This window comes from Rhinopithecus roxellana, chromosome 8, assembly GCF_007565055.1.
Source record: "Rhinopithecus roxellana isolate Shanxi Qingling chromosome 8, ASM756505v1, whole genome shotgun sequence".
NCBI lineage: Eukaryota > Metazoa > Chordata > Mammalia > Primates > Cercopithecidae > Rhinopithecus > Rhinopithecus roxellana.
The window spans coordinates 112,708,423-112,726,899 of record NC_044556.1 but is presented as its reverse complement, the minus strand read 5'-3'; the positions used below and the strand labels follow the sequence as shown (position 1 = coordinate 112,726,899).

Genomic DNA, 18,477 nt, shown 5'->3' with positions numbered 1-18,477 from the left:
TGAAGATCTCTGAAATGCCCCTGAGACATTTTCCTCATTTTCTTGGCTGTTAGCATTTGGTTCCTTATCACTTACACGAATTTCTGCAGCTGGCTTGGGCTTGAATTCCTCCCCGGAAAATGGGCGTTTCCTTTCTACCACGTGACCAGGCTGCAAATTTTCCAAACTTTTATGCTCTGCTTCCTTTAAAACATAAGTTCCAATTTCAGATCATTTCTTTGTGAACACATATGACTATATGCTATTAGGAACATCCAGGTAATGTCTTGAATGTTTTACTGCTTAGAAATTTCTTCTGCCAGATACCCTAAATCATCTCTCTCAGATTCAAAGTTCCACAGATCTCTAGGGCAGGGGCAAAATGCCATGGGTCTCTTTGCTGAAGCATAGCAAGAGTGACCTTTAATCCAGTTCCCAATAAGTTTCTCATCTCCATGTGAGACCTCTTCAGCCTGGACTTCATTGTCCATATCACTATCAGCATTTTTGTCACAACCATTTGACAAGTTTCTAGGAAGTTTCAAACTTTCCCACATCTTCCCATCTTCCTGTCTTCTTCTATGCCTTCCAAACTGTTCTAACCTCTGTCCGTTACCCAGTTCCAAAGTCACCTCCACATTTTCAGGTATCTTTATAGCAGTGCCCCACTCTCCTGGTACCAATTTTCTCAATCAGTCCATTTTCACACTGTCATAATGAAATACCTGAGACTGGGTAATTTATAAAGAAAAAAGTTTAACTGTCTCACAGTTCCACATGGGTGGGGAGGTCTCAGGAAACTTACAATCACAGTGGAAAGTGAAGGAGAAGCAAGACATTTCTTACATGGTGGCTGGAGGGAGAGAGAGAAGGAAGTGCCACACACTTTAGAACAATCAAATAATCACAAGGACTCACTATTGTGAGAATGGCAAGGGGGGTGTCTGCACCATGATTCAGTCATCTCCCACCCGGCCCCTCCTCTGACATGTGGGGATTACAATTCGAGGTGAGACAGGGGTGAAGATGCAGAGCCAAGCTGTGTCGCATCTCCTCTGTAACAGTCCCTGGGCCTGGAGGGATTGAACAGTTTTAGATTTTTAGAGGTGAAACAAAATATAAATAATTAGCAAAGTTTTAAATCAAAATGTCATAAGCCCTGCCTAGTTCTGAGAATGGCAGAAAAGGAAGCTTAAAGGTAATTAAACATTTAAGTTATTTAGTATCAAGACATGGAACAAATTATATTATTTTAGATAAAGGCAAAATTATTAAATGAATCCTAATGATTTTGAATACTGGCCTGTCCCTGTGTCTCATAAAAGCTGTTTACTTTGGTTGTCACCTTTGATTGGGTCCAGAGACAAGGCTCTAATGAACTTGAGTTGGGGTGTCAGATACTGGCAGGAGTCAAAGTCTTCTTTGGATAATATATGTGCACTCATGAGTCAAAACTGTATAATTTAACAGCACAAGGATTAGTTAATAGCACCTGATAAGGACCTTTTTAAGGGGTTGGAGATAGTGATACTGGAGTCCACGACCTGACTGGAAGCTGCAAAAAGATCTTGTAATCTTATGGTGTTTAATTTATATAGCTTTGGGCAAAAGGTCAGACACAATTCTGGATTCAGTTTTAAAGACGTCTGTCAAAGATGTTAAAATACTCAAAGGATTTGATTAAAACAGAATCACAGGTCATTGTAAAATAGTACTCATTTAACCAAAGTGATCATCAGAAGACATTAAAGGCAATATAGAAGGTTGCAATGGATGTAAAAACCTTAACGCTTTTAGATCTGTTTCTTCTAGGCAGTTGAAAACCCAAAAAGACAACATAGCTTGCTTAGCCAACATAGTGAAACCCCATCTCTACAAAAAATACACAAAGTACCCAGGTATAGTGGCACGCTCCTGTAGTCACAGCTGCTTGGGAAGCTGAGGTGGGAAGATTGCTTGAGCCTGGGAGGTCGAGGCTGCAGTGAGCCGAGATTGTGCCACTGCACTTCAGCCTGGTAGACAGAGTGAGACCTTGTCTCAAAAACCAACCAACCAACCAACCAACCAACAAAAAGGCAGCATAGGAATTATTTTGACAAGACATAACATGCTGTTCTCCTTATGGGAAACCCATTAGATAACCTGGAAGTTAAACCTGATGAAAGAAATTACTTCAATTTAATTGGGAAGAATGTGTTCAAGGTGATGAGTATAACAAGGAATTACATAATTCTTAGTAACTGTATGACAAGTGTCCTGATCACATTGCAAAATTTAGATATATCAAGAAAAGCCCAGAGCACAGAATCAAGTTACACTGGAGGAAAATATTGCTTTTCTGGTCCTTTAAGATAAAACATTTTAGCATTAGGCCACAACAATAGTTATAAATAGAGGAAAAAAGTTACGGGAGCTGATGAAAAAGGTAAAGGAGAGTTTTAGGCCTTTGTTTTAAGCCGTCTCAAGGCGAGAACAAGTTGAAAGCAGTGAGACACAGAAAAGGTTGAAGCTCTGAGATATGAGTCTGAGGAATTAAAAGAAGAGGTTATAAAGTTAAAAAGAAACATTTTGTAATTCATTAAGAGCAAATGAGTACAGTAAGAAAACCCTGTTTTAACATAGGGGACTAATGCTAGAGAGATTATTATAAATAATTCCCTTTTAATTATAGTCAGCTTAATCACATACAAAATTCCTCTTGTAAATTCTCCTACACGAACCTTATTACAACTTATATAGTCTGTCACATGCTTAGACCGTGTGACTTGTCTTACGTTTCTCTCTTTCCTAAACAATCAGCTATTTTACTTTAGGGCAAAAAATTATCATATAAGATTTTCTTTCCATATAAAATTATTTTTGGCTGGGTGTGATGGCTCACGCCTGTAATCCCAGCACTTTGGGAGGCTGTGGTGGGTGGATCACCTGAGGTCAGGAGTTCGAGACCAGCCTGGCAAACATGGTGAAACCCCGTCTCTACTAAAAATACAAAAATTAGTCAGGTGTGGTGGCGGGCACCTGTAGTCCCAGCTACTCAGTAGGCTGAGGCAGGAGAATCGCTTGAACCCCAGAGGCAGAGGTTGCAGTGAGCTGAGATCACGCCACTGCCCTCCAGCCTGGGTGACACAGTGAAACTCTATCTAAAAAAAAATTATTTTATTTATAACATTTTTCATCAAAAATAGACCTTGAAGTGGGCAGGTCAGGTACTGGGGGTGTGATGGCTATGAGTGGGCCAAGGTCGGGGGGTTCCGCCAGGTGGAGGGAGGGAGACTCCAGGCCATAAGGGAGTTGGAAGGGCGCCCTGAGCCCTGAGTGGACAATGGCAGATGAATAAGGACCAATTGTAGAGCTGCGTTAAAGAAAAATGCCAAAATCTTCAGAAAATAAGGAATCTGCCAAAGAAGAGAAAATCAGTGACATTCCAGTTTCTGAAGGAGCTCCAAGACGTGTATAATTTCAAGGCTTTGCAAAGATTTTCATTGGCTGTCTTGCAGCCATTACTAGTGGTATGATACATGATCTCTACGTATACCATGAACAGAAATTCTCACTTTCCAGCAGGCAGGAGCTTGACCGGGAAATTACATTTCAGGGTGACAGTGGCATTTATCACTCATAAAGATGTGCTAACGTCACCTTCATTTGGAAGAGGTGTTTATGAACTGACACACAATAACAAAATTGTATCTCTGAATAGCATAAATGCAGTGTAGCAAATGTTTCTATATCTAAGGAAGGAGACCACTACTTCTCCTGCTGCCCTCCTCCCTGTACCTTGCCTAGTTCACAAGACAGGAGGAAAGAGAGAAAGCAAAAAGTTAGAAAGAAACAGAAGTAAGATAAATAGCCAGACAACCTTGGCACCACCATCCGGCCTAGGAGTTAAAAAAAAAAGTAATAATAATAACATCACCCCCTGACCTAAACTACTTATGTTATCTGTAAATTCCAGACACTGTATGAAAAAAGCATTGTAAAACTTTTTGTTCTGTTAGCTGATGCATGTAGGCCCCAGTCACGTTTCCCATGCTTGCTGGATTTATCATGACCCTTTCACGTAGACCCCTTAAAGTTGTAGGCCTTTTAAAAGGCAAAGTGTTTCTTTCTCGGGGAGCTCTGCTTTTAAGATGGGAGTCTGCCGACGCTCCCAGAAATAAAACCTCTTCTTTCTTTAATCCGGTGTCTGAGGAGCTTTGTCTGCGTCTTGTCCTGCTACGTTTCTTGGTTCCCTGACCAGGAAACGAGGTGATAAACGGACAGCCGAGGCAGCCCCTTAGGCAGCTTAGGCCTGCCCTGTGTCCCCGGCCAGCTTGAGCGATGTGGATCCTGAGAGCGCTCCCGGGTAGGCATTTGCCCCATGGAATGCCTCGTTAGAGCAGTCCACAGCAGGCCCCCATGGAGGATCAACACAGTGGCTGAACACCGGGAAGGAACTGGCACTTTAAGTCCAGACATCTGAAACTTGGTAAGACTGGTCTTTGGAACTTGCCCACCCATTTGAGTGGAAGCATGGCCTGATCACCCACAGCGTGCCTGTACCGGCACTTTGGTTTTTGTTTTTGACTTGACTTGAATTAATTGCTTGATACTTTGGTTTTCGTTTTCATTTTGACTTGACTTGAATTGCTTGATAAACAGCCCTGCCTTTCTTGGCACTTTGGTTTTGGTTCTGATTTTGACTTGGCTTAAATTGCTTGATGAACAGGTGTGACTTTAACAACACTTTGGTTTTAGTTTTGATTTTGATTTAGTGTGAATGAGATGAGTGAGTGACTTTTTACCCTTTCCTTTCTGTAGTGTGAATGTTGTTTTGTCTCAAAAGAAAAATAGGTCAGACACAGTAAGCCCACTCTGCTAGGAACTGTGTTAAAAAAAATCCAAAAAGAAAAAGGGAAAGTCATCAAATCATCAAAACTTACTCTATTAAAATGCATGTTACAGAACCCTAAGAAAGGTTTTGCAGGAGATTATAGAGTTAAGTTAACCCCTTAGAGGTTAAAATCTCTCTGTGAATTAGAACTGCCCTCTTTTGGTGTTGGATGGCCCACTGAAGGAACTATAGACAAGGAACAATTGGCCATGTATTTAAGGTGGTGATGGGGGTTGGAGGACAGCCAGTATACCTAGATCAAATCCCTTTATATTGACTCATGGTTAAATAGAATATAGACAAAACTGGCATAAATTTAGCCCTGTTTAACAGCTTATTGCAAAAAAGCCAAAAGTAAAAGTAAGAGGGTAAGAGCAACTTCGCCAGCAGACACAGAGTTAAAAAAGGGAGTCCCAGAAACAGCAAAAGAAGCTGGTTTTGCAGGAGCCGCCAGAGATCATAGAAATTCTTTCTCCATGTGTCCCAGCCTACCCCACTTTACCGAGGCCAACAGACCGCTCAGAAACTAGATTCAGGAGCTAACATGCCCCAGATCTCACCTCGAAGGGGAGGATCGGAGCCTCGAGAGGCCAAGGAAGGAAGTCAAGATAGTCAAGTGGGCCATCTCAGATCTGGTCTTGCTCAAGCTACGTAAATGCCTCTCAGGGAGACGTGAGGACCTGTCTATTACAATGACCAGGCCCACATCCGGAGGGGCAACAGACTTTCATCTATCAGCCCTTTTCAACCATTGATCTACTAAACTGGAAACACCCTGAACCCCCTACCTTGCTCCTGACAGCTAGAGTCCTGTCGAGTATGACTGTGTGGAGGTGTTGGACTCAAGTTTACTCCAGCAGACCTGACCTCTGGGACCAGCCTTGGGCATCAGTAGACTAGGAGCTATACGTGGACGGGAGCAGCTTCATCAACTCACAAGGAGAGAGATGTGCAGAATATGCGGTGGTAGCCCTGGATACTGTCATTAAGCTGAGCTCATTGCTTTAATTTGGGCCTCAGAACTCAGTAAAGGTAAGACTAAACATTTTCACTGACTCTGGTATGCCTGTTTAACCCTCCAAGTGCATAAAAAATTATATAAAGAAAAGGGCCTGTTAAATTCTAGGAAAAAGAGGGAAAAAAAAAACACCCAGAGAATGCAACTCAACTTCAGCATTTGCAGAGGTACTGAGAAGCACTTCTGCAGAGGCTAAGAGTTGGTAGAAAAAAAGCAAGTAATATAAAAAAGATTTCAGGAATGCTTCAAGGAGCTGACAAGAGCCTAAGACAGTTTTATAAGAGCCTCTATAAAGCATTCTGGCTTTACACCCATTTAACCCGGAGGCTGCTGAAAATCAGTATAAAGTGAATACTTCATTTGTAAAGCAAGCCCAGGGTGACGTCAAGCAGAAGCTGCGGGCAGGAATGCCGCCGAGCCTATAAAAGTGGCCACCAGGGTGACGTCAAGCAGAAGCTGCAGGCAGGAATGCCGCCGAGCCCATAAAAGTGGCCACCAGGGTGACGTCAAGCAGAAGCTGCGGGCAGGAATGCCGCCGAGCCCATGAAAGTGGCCACCAGGGTGACGTCAAGCAGAAGCTGCGGGCAGGAATGCCGCCGAGCCCATAAAAGTGGCCACCAGGGTGACGTCAAGCAGAAGCTGCGGGCAGGAATGCCGCCGAGCCCATGAAAGTGGCCACCAGGGTGACGTCAAGCAGAAGCTGCGGGCAGGAATGCCACCGAGCCCATGAAAGTGGCCACCAGGGTGACGTCAAGCAGAAGCTGCGGGCAGGAATGCCGCCGAGCCCATGAAAGTGGCCACCAGGGTGACGTCAAGCAGAAGCTGCAGGCAGGAATGCCGCCGAGCCCATAAAAGTGGCCACCAGGGTGACGTCAAGCAGAAGCTGCAGGCAGGAATGCCGCCGAGCCCATAAAAGTGGCCACCAGGGTGACGTCAAGCAGAAGCTGCGGGCAGGAATACCGCCGAGCCTATGAAAGTGGCCACCAGGGTGTAAGTTAACTGGGACCAAGGACCAAAACTGGGAAAGAGCAAAAGAAAAAGAAAGACTAAAAGTAAGTGTGAAAAAAAAAGAATCAAAAGAAAACAGGAGAGACAGACAGCAGTGCACGGGGGCAGGGCCTGTGCCATTGCCCAGCCCCACCAGCTGGCCATAGGAGCAGGAGAACTCAGAAGTGGGGGGAAGAAAAAGTAAATTAAAGACTTAAGAAAAACACCAATATTTAGCAACAGCTCTTATAAAAAGAAAAATTAGCCATGTGAGAGCACATGGACGTGGATGTAGATGTGAAAGAAGTCGAGTTAGGATTCAAGAGCCAGACAAGGGTAGCGAGAGATTAATGTGCGAGATGCAAAAAGAAAGGGCACTAGAAGGGTAAGTGTTCAAAAGGCAGTAAAGGAAACGACCAAGGCCGCAAGACAAAGAGGCCATCGGCCAAGCGCTGCCGCACCTTGGAGGAACCAAATACTGATCTGTTCAGGCTGACAGGAGCTGAAGAATGTAAAGACTAGGGCAGACCCGGCACCTTCTCATTAGGCTCCCAGGAGCCCATGGTCACATTAGAAGTTAAAAGCAGCAAGATTCTGCTGTATCTGCATTCCAATTTCTCACTGAAGGCTAAGCCACTACAGAGAGTTACACAGCAGGGGCAGAGGGCAGAGGGAAGAACCCCTCCTCTAAGAAACTTGAACAGGAGAAAGAGCCATACGTTGTGAAAACTTGCTTATAGACTACGGAACTGCCCCACGCTGGAGGCTATCGGTACAGGCTCGTGCTTGTTTGCACCTTTTCAGGTTAAGTTAAAGTTTTCCCCACGAGGACAGAAAAAGTACAAGAAGTGACTAAAGTACTATTAAAAGACATTATCCCCAGGTTTAGACTACCTCTAACTTTAAAGTCAGATAATAGGCCAGCATTTGTAGCTGAAATTGTGCAAGATTTAACAAGACCATTAAAAATAAAATAGAAGTTACACACAGCCTATTGGCCACAAAGTTCAAGAAAAGGTGGAACTCATGAACTGGACACTCGAGCAGCTACTGAAAAAGAAATATTGCCAGGAAATTCATTTAAGATAAAATCAGGTTTTTGCCTATGGTCCTCCTCCGAGTTGGGGGCACCCCCACCAAACAAACTAGGTATTTGCCCTATAAGATTTTGTTTGGTTGGCCACCCCCAAATCATAGGTCAGATTAAAGGTGACCTCCAGAAACTAAAGGAATTAACCTTAAAAAAGCAAATGCAGGCTTTAAAAATAACCATACGAAGTGTTCATAATTAAATAAATGAAAATGCCTATAAGCCTGACACCCTTTTAAATCTAGTGACTCTGCTTAAAGTAAAATCTACTTTTTCTAGGACCCATATAGGATGGGCCCTATATCGTAATCTTGTCCACTCCCACTGCTGTTAAAGTTGCAGGTGTTGTGTCTTGGATCCACCAGTCAGCTAACACCGGCAGCTCAGGACAAGTGGACCAGCCAGCAGGACACAGACCGTCCAACCTGGCTGATCCTGAGATGAGACCAAGCTGCTGCCGAGGACGACAGCCCTGTTCTGGTCACTCCGGAGGCTGACCAGTCTACGCGTGGCCAAAGCTTGAGGACTCATCAAGCAAGTCAATGTAGTTAAAAATCTTAAGACTAACAGTTTTCCTGTAATACTGTTTTCCTATTCTGTCACTGTATTCAGCCTTTTTCCCAGGTAAGGATCTCTTTTGTCCTTGCTGGATATGAATATACCGTACATTGTTTTGCTATTGTTACCCGCCCATAACCATGCTAGAAGAAACACCTGTATAAGGTGTCCCCACTGCACACATACTACTTAGGAAACCCAGACCCATCCAGCCCAGCAACAATTCCGAGTCTTGCAGTCATTCTCTAAACACATCAACCAGAAGTTACCAGATCCTCCTCCTTTAGAAAAAAAAAAAAAAGGAAAAAACCTATTTGCTCAGCTGGCTGGAAACATTGCTGGCAGCCTGGATGTTTCTTCATGTTGTGTTTATAAAAAGGCTAACATAAGAGACCAATGGCCTTGAGAAGCAAAAGAGTTAATGCCTGAAGATGACTTTAACTCTTTCCCCAAACAGATGCCCCAAGTTCACGCATCTGGCTCTTAAAAACCTCTGTCATTAAAAAATACTGTGTTACTCACTAAGAAAAAACGTTTAAGACCCAGTGAAAAACTAACCTGCTTAGGACATGACAAAGTTGATACATGTGCCTGTGCAGGTTTAACACAGGTTTGATCCTAGGTCTTCATTTAGAAAACAGTTTCCAGCTATAAAGAATTTAAAGCCCTTATTATAAGTATATTAGTGGTAATAGAAACTTGCTTGCTGCTCCCCTGTGTATTACGCTTGCTCCTTCAAATGATAAAAGGTTTTGTAGCTACCATGGGGTCCTCAGAAAACTTCAGCCTAAGTGTATTACATAAAACACTATCGCTCTGTCTCGCAAAGAGACTCGGAAAGTAAAAATAAAAGTGAGAACTCCCACTAATTAGTGAAAATTCTCAAAGAAGGGGGATAAGGAAGGAGACCACTACTTCTCCTGCTGCCCTTCTCCCCCGACCTTGCCTAATTCACAAGACAGGAGGAAAGAGAGAAAGCAAAAAGTTAGAAAGAAACAAAAGTAAGATAAATAGCCAGACAACCTTGGCACCACCACCCGACCCTAGGAGTTAAAGAAAGTAATGATAATAACATCGACACCTGACCTAAACTACTTGTGTTATCTGTAAATCCCAGAAACTGTATGAAAAAAGCACTGTAAAACTTTTTGTTCTGTTAGCTGATGCATGTAGTCCCCAGCCACGTTTCCCACACTGCTGGATTTATCACGACCCTTTCACGTGGACCCCTTAACGTTGTAAACCTTTACAAAGGCCAAGTATTTCTTTCTTAAGAAGTTCGGCTCTTAAGACATGGGTCTGCCGACACTCCCGGCCGAGTAGAAAACCTCTTCCTTCTTTATTCTGGGGTCTGAGGAGCTTTGTCTGCGGTTCGTCCTGCCACATATCCAGAACTCATTGCCAGTGTTTTATATCAAGCCACTGGTAGCAATGAGATAACTGAGGTGGAGTATTTCTCTATTGGCATTGTTTTTGGAGTGTAAGGAATATATGTTGTTGCTTTATTTGTTACAAGTTGGCTTATGAATGGAATGTGGCTAGCAGGAATGCTTGCTGTTGCAATGGGTTATTATTACCAGGGTAGACATAATACAACAAGAACTGAATACTCCATTTCTTTAAGAGAAAACTGGGCAGTGCCATGTTTTGCCTGCCAAGTTACTGGACTTCCAGGCTACGAAAAAGCAACTTAAATACTTATGGAGAGAGGTTTTGCTACGTGTCGATGAGTGCTTCCATTGACACATTTATGATGATGGGGAGTACAGCCACTATCCAGTTTCTTCAAGCAATATCTCTGTTCCTGCTAGATATCTTTTCACTGGAGCAAAGTGATGAGGTTTATGAAGTTTATAAAATCTATGTATTTTCTCTCTTCCTGGGATATTTACTGCAGCTAGAGAATCAAGCTTTCTTGGTATCTTGTTTATTAAGTTTGGTAGCAGTCTCAATGCTTACTAAGTGCCTTTGGCTAAATCTAAAGAAAGGAACTTTTGTAGCTAAAATAATGAAAGTGATTAATTTTTACTTGGTGTATACTCTAACAGTGACATTGTATGTTATAATGAAGATGTTTGTCCTACAGAAAGAAAATGGGCTCATGCTGAAATTCCTTGAAGTTAAGTTCGGACCAAATATGGCCAAGAAGTTTACAATGAATTGGCTCCTCTGTTAAGAATCTCTGCAGGTGGCCGGGCGTGGTGGCTCACACCTGTAATCCCAGCACTTTGGGAGGCTGGGGCAGGCAGATCATGAGGTCAGGAGACTGAGACCATCCTGGCTAACACGGTGAAACCCCATCTCTACTAAAAATACAAAAATTAGCTGGGCATGGTGGCGGGTGCCTGTAGTCCCAGCTACTCGGGAGGCTGAGGCAGGAGAATGGTGTGAACACGGGAGGCGGAGCTTGCAGTCAGCCGAGATCACACCACTGCACTCCAGCTTGGGTGACAGACTCCATCTCAAAAAAAAAAAAAAAAAAAAAAAAAAAAAAAAAAATCAACACTGTGATGTCCTCCCAATTTTGAAAAATAACTGAACCTTAATTTCACAGACTGAAGTAGAATGCAATTTTTTTCTACCTGCTCAGAATCTTTTGCAGATCAAATGTGGACATTTGAAATACTGCTGCTGCTTCTCCCTACCTCTGTTAACTGGATCCAGAGTTCTGTGGGAAACAGAAGATGAACATCACCGTCCTTTGATAAAATGTGATATCAGCCACTCTGCAATATTCCAGATGGGTATCTTCTTTACTATTACCTGGTCTTGAAGACTTTACTGATTGCAACATTTCCCCATAAATCTTCATTCTATTATAATATTGTTCTTGAATCTGATTATGTTCAAGGTCAGAATATATTTCTCAAACATAATTTTGTAAATATTTAATGTGATATAATTATATCATAGAAGGAAAGAATTATTTCTACCTTCAAGCAAGTTTCTGAAAATGTTTCATGATTTATAACAACTGAAGTTTTACAACAAAAGACTAATTTAAATGTTAGCTGAAAATACATGACATTTAAATTAAAATCAAAATTACATAAAGGAAAGTAAGTAAGTGATTTTTAAGGATATACATAAAGATATATCCAGAATTTTCAGGATGGTCTTCTCGTCACCTGCTGCTTATCTGAGTTACTTTCTTGGTAATATATAGTGAATGATATTATTGCATTTTTTATGACTAGTAAATGATTAGTTTTTTCACTTATGCCTATTAATTTGATACCAATTTAATCATGATAAAACAACTGTTACCTATTTTATATATATATAACATTCTGATTTCCATGGGTTATTGGGGAACAGGTGGTATTTGGTTACATGAGTACATTCTTTTTTTTTTTTTTTTGAGACAGAGTTTCACTTTTGTTGCCCAGATTGGAGTGCAATGGCTCGATCTCGGCTCACCACAACCTCCGCCTCCCGGGTTCAAGTGATTCTCCTGTCTCAGCCTCCTGAGTAGCTGGGATTACAAGCATGGGCCACCCTGCCTGGCTAATTTTTTTTGTATTTTTAGTAGAGATGGGGTTTCTCCTTGTTGGTAAGGCTGGTCTCGAACTCCTGACCTCAGGTGATCTACCCTCCTCAGCCTCCCAAAGTGCTGGGATTACAGGCATGAGCCACTGCACCCGGCCATATGAGGACATTCTTTGGTGGCGATTTGTGAGATTTTGGCGCACCCATCACCCGAGCAGTATACCCTGCACCCAATTTGTAGTCTTTTATCCTTCACCCCTTTCTACCCTTTTCCTGAGTCCCCAAAGTTCATTGTATCATTCTTATGTCTTTGCATCCTCATAGCTTAGCTCTCACTTATAAGTGAGAACATACAATATTTGGTTTTCCATTCCTGAGTTACTTCACTTAGAATAATAGTCTCTAATCTCATTAAGGTGGCTGCAAATGTTATTAATTTATTTGTTTTTAAGGCTGAGTAGTATTCCATTGTGTGCATATATATATATAATTTTCTTTATGGACTTATTGATTGATGGGCATTTTGGTTGGTTCCACATTTTTGCAATTGTAAATTGTGCTGTTATAAACATACGTGTGCAAGTATCTTTTTTGCATAATAACAAATAATAATTTTTTTTGTATAATAATAAATAATAAATAACTTCTTTTCCTCTAGCAAAGTAGTGGGATTGCTGGATCAGGCAGTAGTTGTACTTTTAGTTCTTTAACACTAGTTTCCATAGTGGTTGTACTAGTTTACATTCCCACCAGCAGTGTAGAAGTGTTCCCTGTTCAGTGCATCTACATCAACATCTATTATTTTTAATTTTTTGATTATGACCATCTTGCAGGAGTGAGGTGGTATCGCCTTGTGGTTTTGATTTGCATTTCCCTGATCATTAGCGATGTGGAGCATTTTACCGTATGCTTGTTGACCATTTGTGTATCTTCTGTTGAGAATTGTCTGTCTGTGTCCTTAGCCCACTTTTTGATGGGATTGTTTGTATCTTCCTTGCTGATTTGTTTGAGTTCACTGTAGATTCTGGATATTAGTCCCTTGTTGGATGTATAGATTGTGAAAATTTTCTCCCACTCTGTGGGTTGTCTGTTAACTCTGCTGATTATTTCTTTGTCTGTGCAGAAGCTTTTTAGTTTAATTAAGTCCCATGTATTTATCTTTGTTTTTGTTGCATTTGCTTTTGGGTTCTTGGTCATGAAGTCTTTGCCTAAATCAAAGTCTAGAAGGGGTTTTCCGATGTTATGTCCTAGAATCTTTATGGTTTCAGGTCTTAGATGTAAGTCCTTGATCCATCTTGAGTTGATTTCTGTATAAGATGAGAGATGAGGATCCCATCTCATTCTTCTGCATGTGGCTTGTCAATTATCCCAGCACTATTCGTTGGATAAGGTGTCCTTTCCCCACTTTGTGTTTTTGTTTGCTTTGTCGAAGATCAGTTGGCTGTAAATATTTGGCTTTATTTCTTGGTTCTTTGTTCTGTTCCATTGGCCTGTATGCTTATTTTTTATACCAGTACCATGCTGTTTTGGTGACTATGTCCTTACAGTATAGTTTGAAGTTGGGTAAAGTGATGCCTCCAGATTTGTTCTTTTTGTTTAGTCTTGCTTTGGCTATGCAGGCTCTTTTTTGGTCCTATATGAATTTTCGGATTGTTTTTTCTAGTTCTGTGAAGAGTGATGGTGGCATTTTGATGAGAATTGCATTGAATTTGTAGATTGCTTTTGGCAGTATGGTCATTTTCACAACATTGATTCTACCCATTCATGAGCATGAGATGTGTTTCCATTTGTTTGTGTCGTTTATGATTTCTTTCAGCAATGTTTTGTAGTTTTCCTTGTAGAGGTCTTTCACGTCCTTGGTTAGGTATATTCCTAAGTATTTAATCTTTTTTTGTAGCTATTGTGAAAGGGATTGAGTTCTTGTTTTGATTCTCAGCTTGGTCACCGTTGGTGTATAGCAGAGCTAATGATTTGTGTACATTTTGTATCCTGAAACTTTGCTGAATTCATTTACCAGTTCTAGGAGTTTTTTGCATGAGTCTATATGCCTTTCTGGGTATACAGTCATACCAGCTGCAAACAGCGACAGGTTGACTTCTTCTTTACCAATTTGCATGCCCTTTATTTATTTCTCTTGTCTGATTCCTCTGGAGGATTTCTAGTATTATGTTGAATAGACGTGGTGGGAGTGAGCATCCTTCTCTTGTGGCAGTGCTCATGGGGAACACTTCCAACTTTTCCCTGTTCAGTGTGATGTTGTCTGTGGGTTTGTCATAGATGGCCTTTCTGACTTTAAGGCACGTCCCTTCTATGTAGATTTTGCTGAGGGTCTTAATCATAAAGGGATGCTGGATTTTGTCAAATGCTTTTCCTGCATCTATTGATATGATTATGTGATTTTTGTTTTTAATTCTGTTTATGTGGCGTATCACATTTATTGACTTACATATGTTAAACCATCCTTGCATCCCTGGTATGAAACCCACTTGATTGTGATGGATTATGTTTTTGATTTGCTATTGGATTTGCTTAGCTAGTATTTTGTTGAGGATTTTTGCATCTATGTTCATCAGGGATATTGGTCTGTAGTTTTCTTTTTTAGTTACAATCTTTACTAGTTTTGGTATTAGGGTGATACTGGCTTCACAGAATGATTTAGGGAGGATTCCATCTTTCTCTACCATTTGTAATCGTGTCAACAGGATTGGTACCAATTATTTATTTATTTATTTATTTGAGACAGAGTCTCGCTCTGTCACCTAGGCTGGAGTGCAGTGGCACAATTTCGGCTCACTGTAGCCTCCATCCCCTGGGTGCAAGCAACTCTCTTGCCTCAGCCTCCCTAATAGCTGGAATTACAGGTGTGCACTACAATGCCCGGCTAATCTTTGTACTTTTAGTAGAGACAGGCTTTCACCATGTTGGCTAGGCTGGTCTTGAACTCCTGGCCTCAAGTTATCCACCCCCCTTGACCTCCCAAAGTGCCATGATTACAGGTGTGAGCCACTGCACCTACTTCTTCTTTTAATGTCTGATAGCATTTAGCTGTGAGTTTGTCTGGTCCTGGACTTCTTTATATTGGCAATTTTTTTTTTTTTTAAAGAATTACCATTTTAATCTCTCTGCTTGTTATTGGTCTGTTCAAATATTCTATTTCTTTCTGGTTTAATCTAGGAGGGTTGTATATTTCCAAGAATTTATTTATCTCCTCTAGGTTTTCTAGTTTATGCATGTAAAGATGTTCATAGTAGCCTTGAGTGGTCTTTTGTATTTCTGTGGTATCAGTTGTAGTATCTCCTGTTTTGTTTCTAATTGAGCTTATTTAGCTCCTCTGTTTTCTTCTTTTTGGTTGATCTCGCTGGTGGTCTATCAATTTTATTTATCTTTTCAAAGAACCAGCTTTTTGTTTCACGTGACTTGCTACCAAATTGGCGTATAAGTAAATGAGTATTCATAAATCAAGTCTAAACAGTTTTCAAGTTCATGTGAATCTTTGATAAATAAAACTGGCTTCAAAAGGTATTATTAAAATAATAAAAATATCTTTAGAGTCATCAGCATACATTTCTGTCTAAATCAATAAATTTTATATTGACCTCTGTGGTTATTAGGGAAATAACTTTAGATAATGACTAACTTTATATAATACTTTGGTTTTCAAGAGTAATCTAAATTGTTAAAAAATAAATTAATTAAATACATGTAAATGAGATAAATACCTATAAGTGGACTTTTTGTGTAATGTAAAATCTTAACATTATTTTAAATTAAATAACAAATGCTTATTGAATGTCTGGGTCATTTCCAATGTAAATAATTATTATATGAGAAAACATGGTTCTGAAATTGTGAAATAATTTTATGTATAAAATGCTAACATCTGACATACAGTTCAGATTTCTTGCTTCTCGTTTTCACTAAAACTTAAGATTACTAGAAATAAAAATTCTAATTAATATGTAATTCTATAAATTGCATTTTATAAAAAATAATTTTGTGTAATTTGGAAGTCATTTTAAAGTCATTTACTTGAAAAGGTAAAAAGAAACCAGAAGTGGGGAAGAGAGATGTGAAGAAAGTTACAGGTATAAAGGTGCACCCATAACTTTCATATATATATATGCTTGTAAATTAAGTCTAATCATACTGCTATGATTATTCATATACAAGTTTTTGTATAAACAGTTGTTTTCATTCAATTATATTGGGTATATACCTAGGTGTGGAATTGCTGTGTCATTGGTAACTCTCAGAGGAACTGCCAAACTGTTTCCAGAGTGGCTGCAACATTTTACACTCCTACCAGTAATGTATGAAAGTTCCAGTTTCTCCATATCCTGACACTTGCAATTTTCCTTTCTTCCTTCTCTTTCTTTCTTTCTCTCTTTTTCTTTCTTTCTTTTTGATTTTATTCATGTTAGTGGGCATGAAGTGGTATCTAATTGTGGTAGAAGTGTGTTCTGAGGCTGGACCTCGCCTGAGACCATTGCCCTGTGCAGATATGAAAGCCCCTCTGGGCTATGCAGTCATTGATATGAGCTCATAGAACAATGATAGCAGCAGTAGCCATTGTTTTTAGAGCCCTTTATGACATGATAGTTTCTCCTCATCGTCTGCTTGTGTGACCTCCTTTAACCTTCAGAATAGCTTCTCAGGCAGTAGCGCCATTTTTGCCACTTGAAAGATGAGAAACCCAAGACTCAGGGGATCATCATCTTACATAAGGCCACGGACGACTGGGGAAGTTTATCTTCCAGGACATGCTAATTTCCTCTGCAAGGTGACTGGGTGGGGGGGGGAGGGGACAGGAATGTTGGGGGCAATAATTCATTCTTTTTAGCCTGTTCTCACATCTCCAAGCTGGAGGAATAAGCTAGACAATAAAAGGCTCCCAGAAGCAAACACAAAGAGAAGGCGGGTCAGGGCGGATGCCCTTGATCCTCTCGTTGAGTTTTTGGCTTGGACTCCTGTTGGATACAATTCCTACTCTGGCTTCCCTGACCTGACCCTACACACCTCCACACGCTTATTCAAAAATGGGTGGACTCCTCTGGAAACTCACCTCCAAACTTCGCTGGTCATCAAGGGAAACTTTGGGAAAAGGCCATTTCCCAGAGTGGTTCCAGATTTAGCACTGGATGACTCGCTGGGACTCAGCTGAGCTCCAGGTTTGCCTCAGCTCAGCAGGTTGTAAGGACAGGCAACCTTGTCCTCTTCTAAAAAGATGATGGAACCAGCCTGCCTGAGGTGTGCCCAGGGCTTCTTAGTTTAAAAGTTGGGCTGCTTGCTGAGACGTAGCTTCTCCTGGGTCTCTGGATTTCTTGGCTAGTCAGGAGGAGTCTGCTTTAGAGGAGGGCTTTTTCATAATTCCCTGTGACTGATTCCGGTCCTTGGACCCCACATTGATGACAGAGAGGTGAACTCCTGGAGGAGGGACAAGGGGAATCTAGTCAATGTCTCCAATCCCATGGGTGGAGGCTGCGTCCCGTATCAGCCATGTTGAAACGGGAAGATTGGTGGCCCAGGTGTCTGAAGGCCTATAGGGAAGGCCTCCCTAGGCCTGTTTCCTTATCTGTCACGGCAGCTGGTGATACCTTTGGCACACTGCCTGAGGCCTCAAACCCAGGACCGCTGTGAGCAGCCATGTAGACTGCGCAGCCTAGTTCAGGGGCTTCCGTGGTCTTCAGTGTCCTTGTTGATAAATGGGCCCAGTTAAAATCATACATGGTGTTAATAATAATTCCCCATGAGGTAGGCGTCCTCAGGACATTATTGATAGATAGATGGCCTTGGAAAAAACACAGAGGAATGGGGTGATGATTCCAGGAGTAAATAAATCATCAGGAGGCATTTCTTCAGGGCCTGATGATTCCATTTTAAAGACAAAAAGCTCTGGCCCAACGAGTGAGGTTAATAAGTAACTCATGTGATGTGAGGGACAAAGTCTGGATTCAGACTCAGATCTTTGTGGTTGCGTTGGGTCCATTTGCCTGAGTATCTGGTGCCTTCTGAGAGGAATTAACACTGATCAACCCGATTTTCCCATGTCAGGACTCAGTCTGACACCAGAGCTGTTCTCTCAGAACAGTGTTCGTGCGCTCGTCGGGCCCTCTGTGCCCTGCCAGGTGACTGACTAATGTGTGGTGGGAAACAATATGGTTCTGTTAGGGAGGAAGCTGCTTTTTTTTTAAGGAAAATGCTGTCATAAGCAGCCTGAAGGCACATGGTGAGGAGCGGAGAGAAAAAGGGATGGCCGGAGTCTCTGCTTATAAAAATAACTCTGATTTTGTCTTCTCCATCAGACTGACTACAGCCTCCTCATTGAAAGTGGAAGCCTGCACCTGCTCGCCCCTAGCATGGCTGATGCCTCATCCTACTCTGTCTCTTTGCCAGAGCAGTCACCACATTCTGACTTTCCCTGTGATTTGCTTATCTACCACTTTAATTTATGCTGTCTGTAGCCCTCTCTAGACTACACTCCAG

The 18,477-nt window shown here is 41.4% G+C and overlaps 1 protein-coding gene and 1 pseudogene across 1 annotated transcript in view; both read left to right on the top strand.

The window, feature by feature from the left end:
* The window catches only part of LOC104663004 (ly6/PLAUR domain-containing protein 8), a 55,446-nt gene that overhangs the window by 23,524 nt on the left and 13,445 nt on the right, over positions 1-18,477 (top strand).
* LOC115899005 lies at positions 3,302-18,131 on the top strand (annotated as a pseudogene).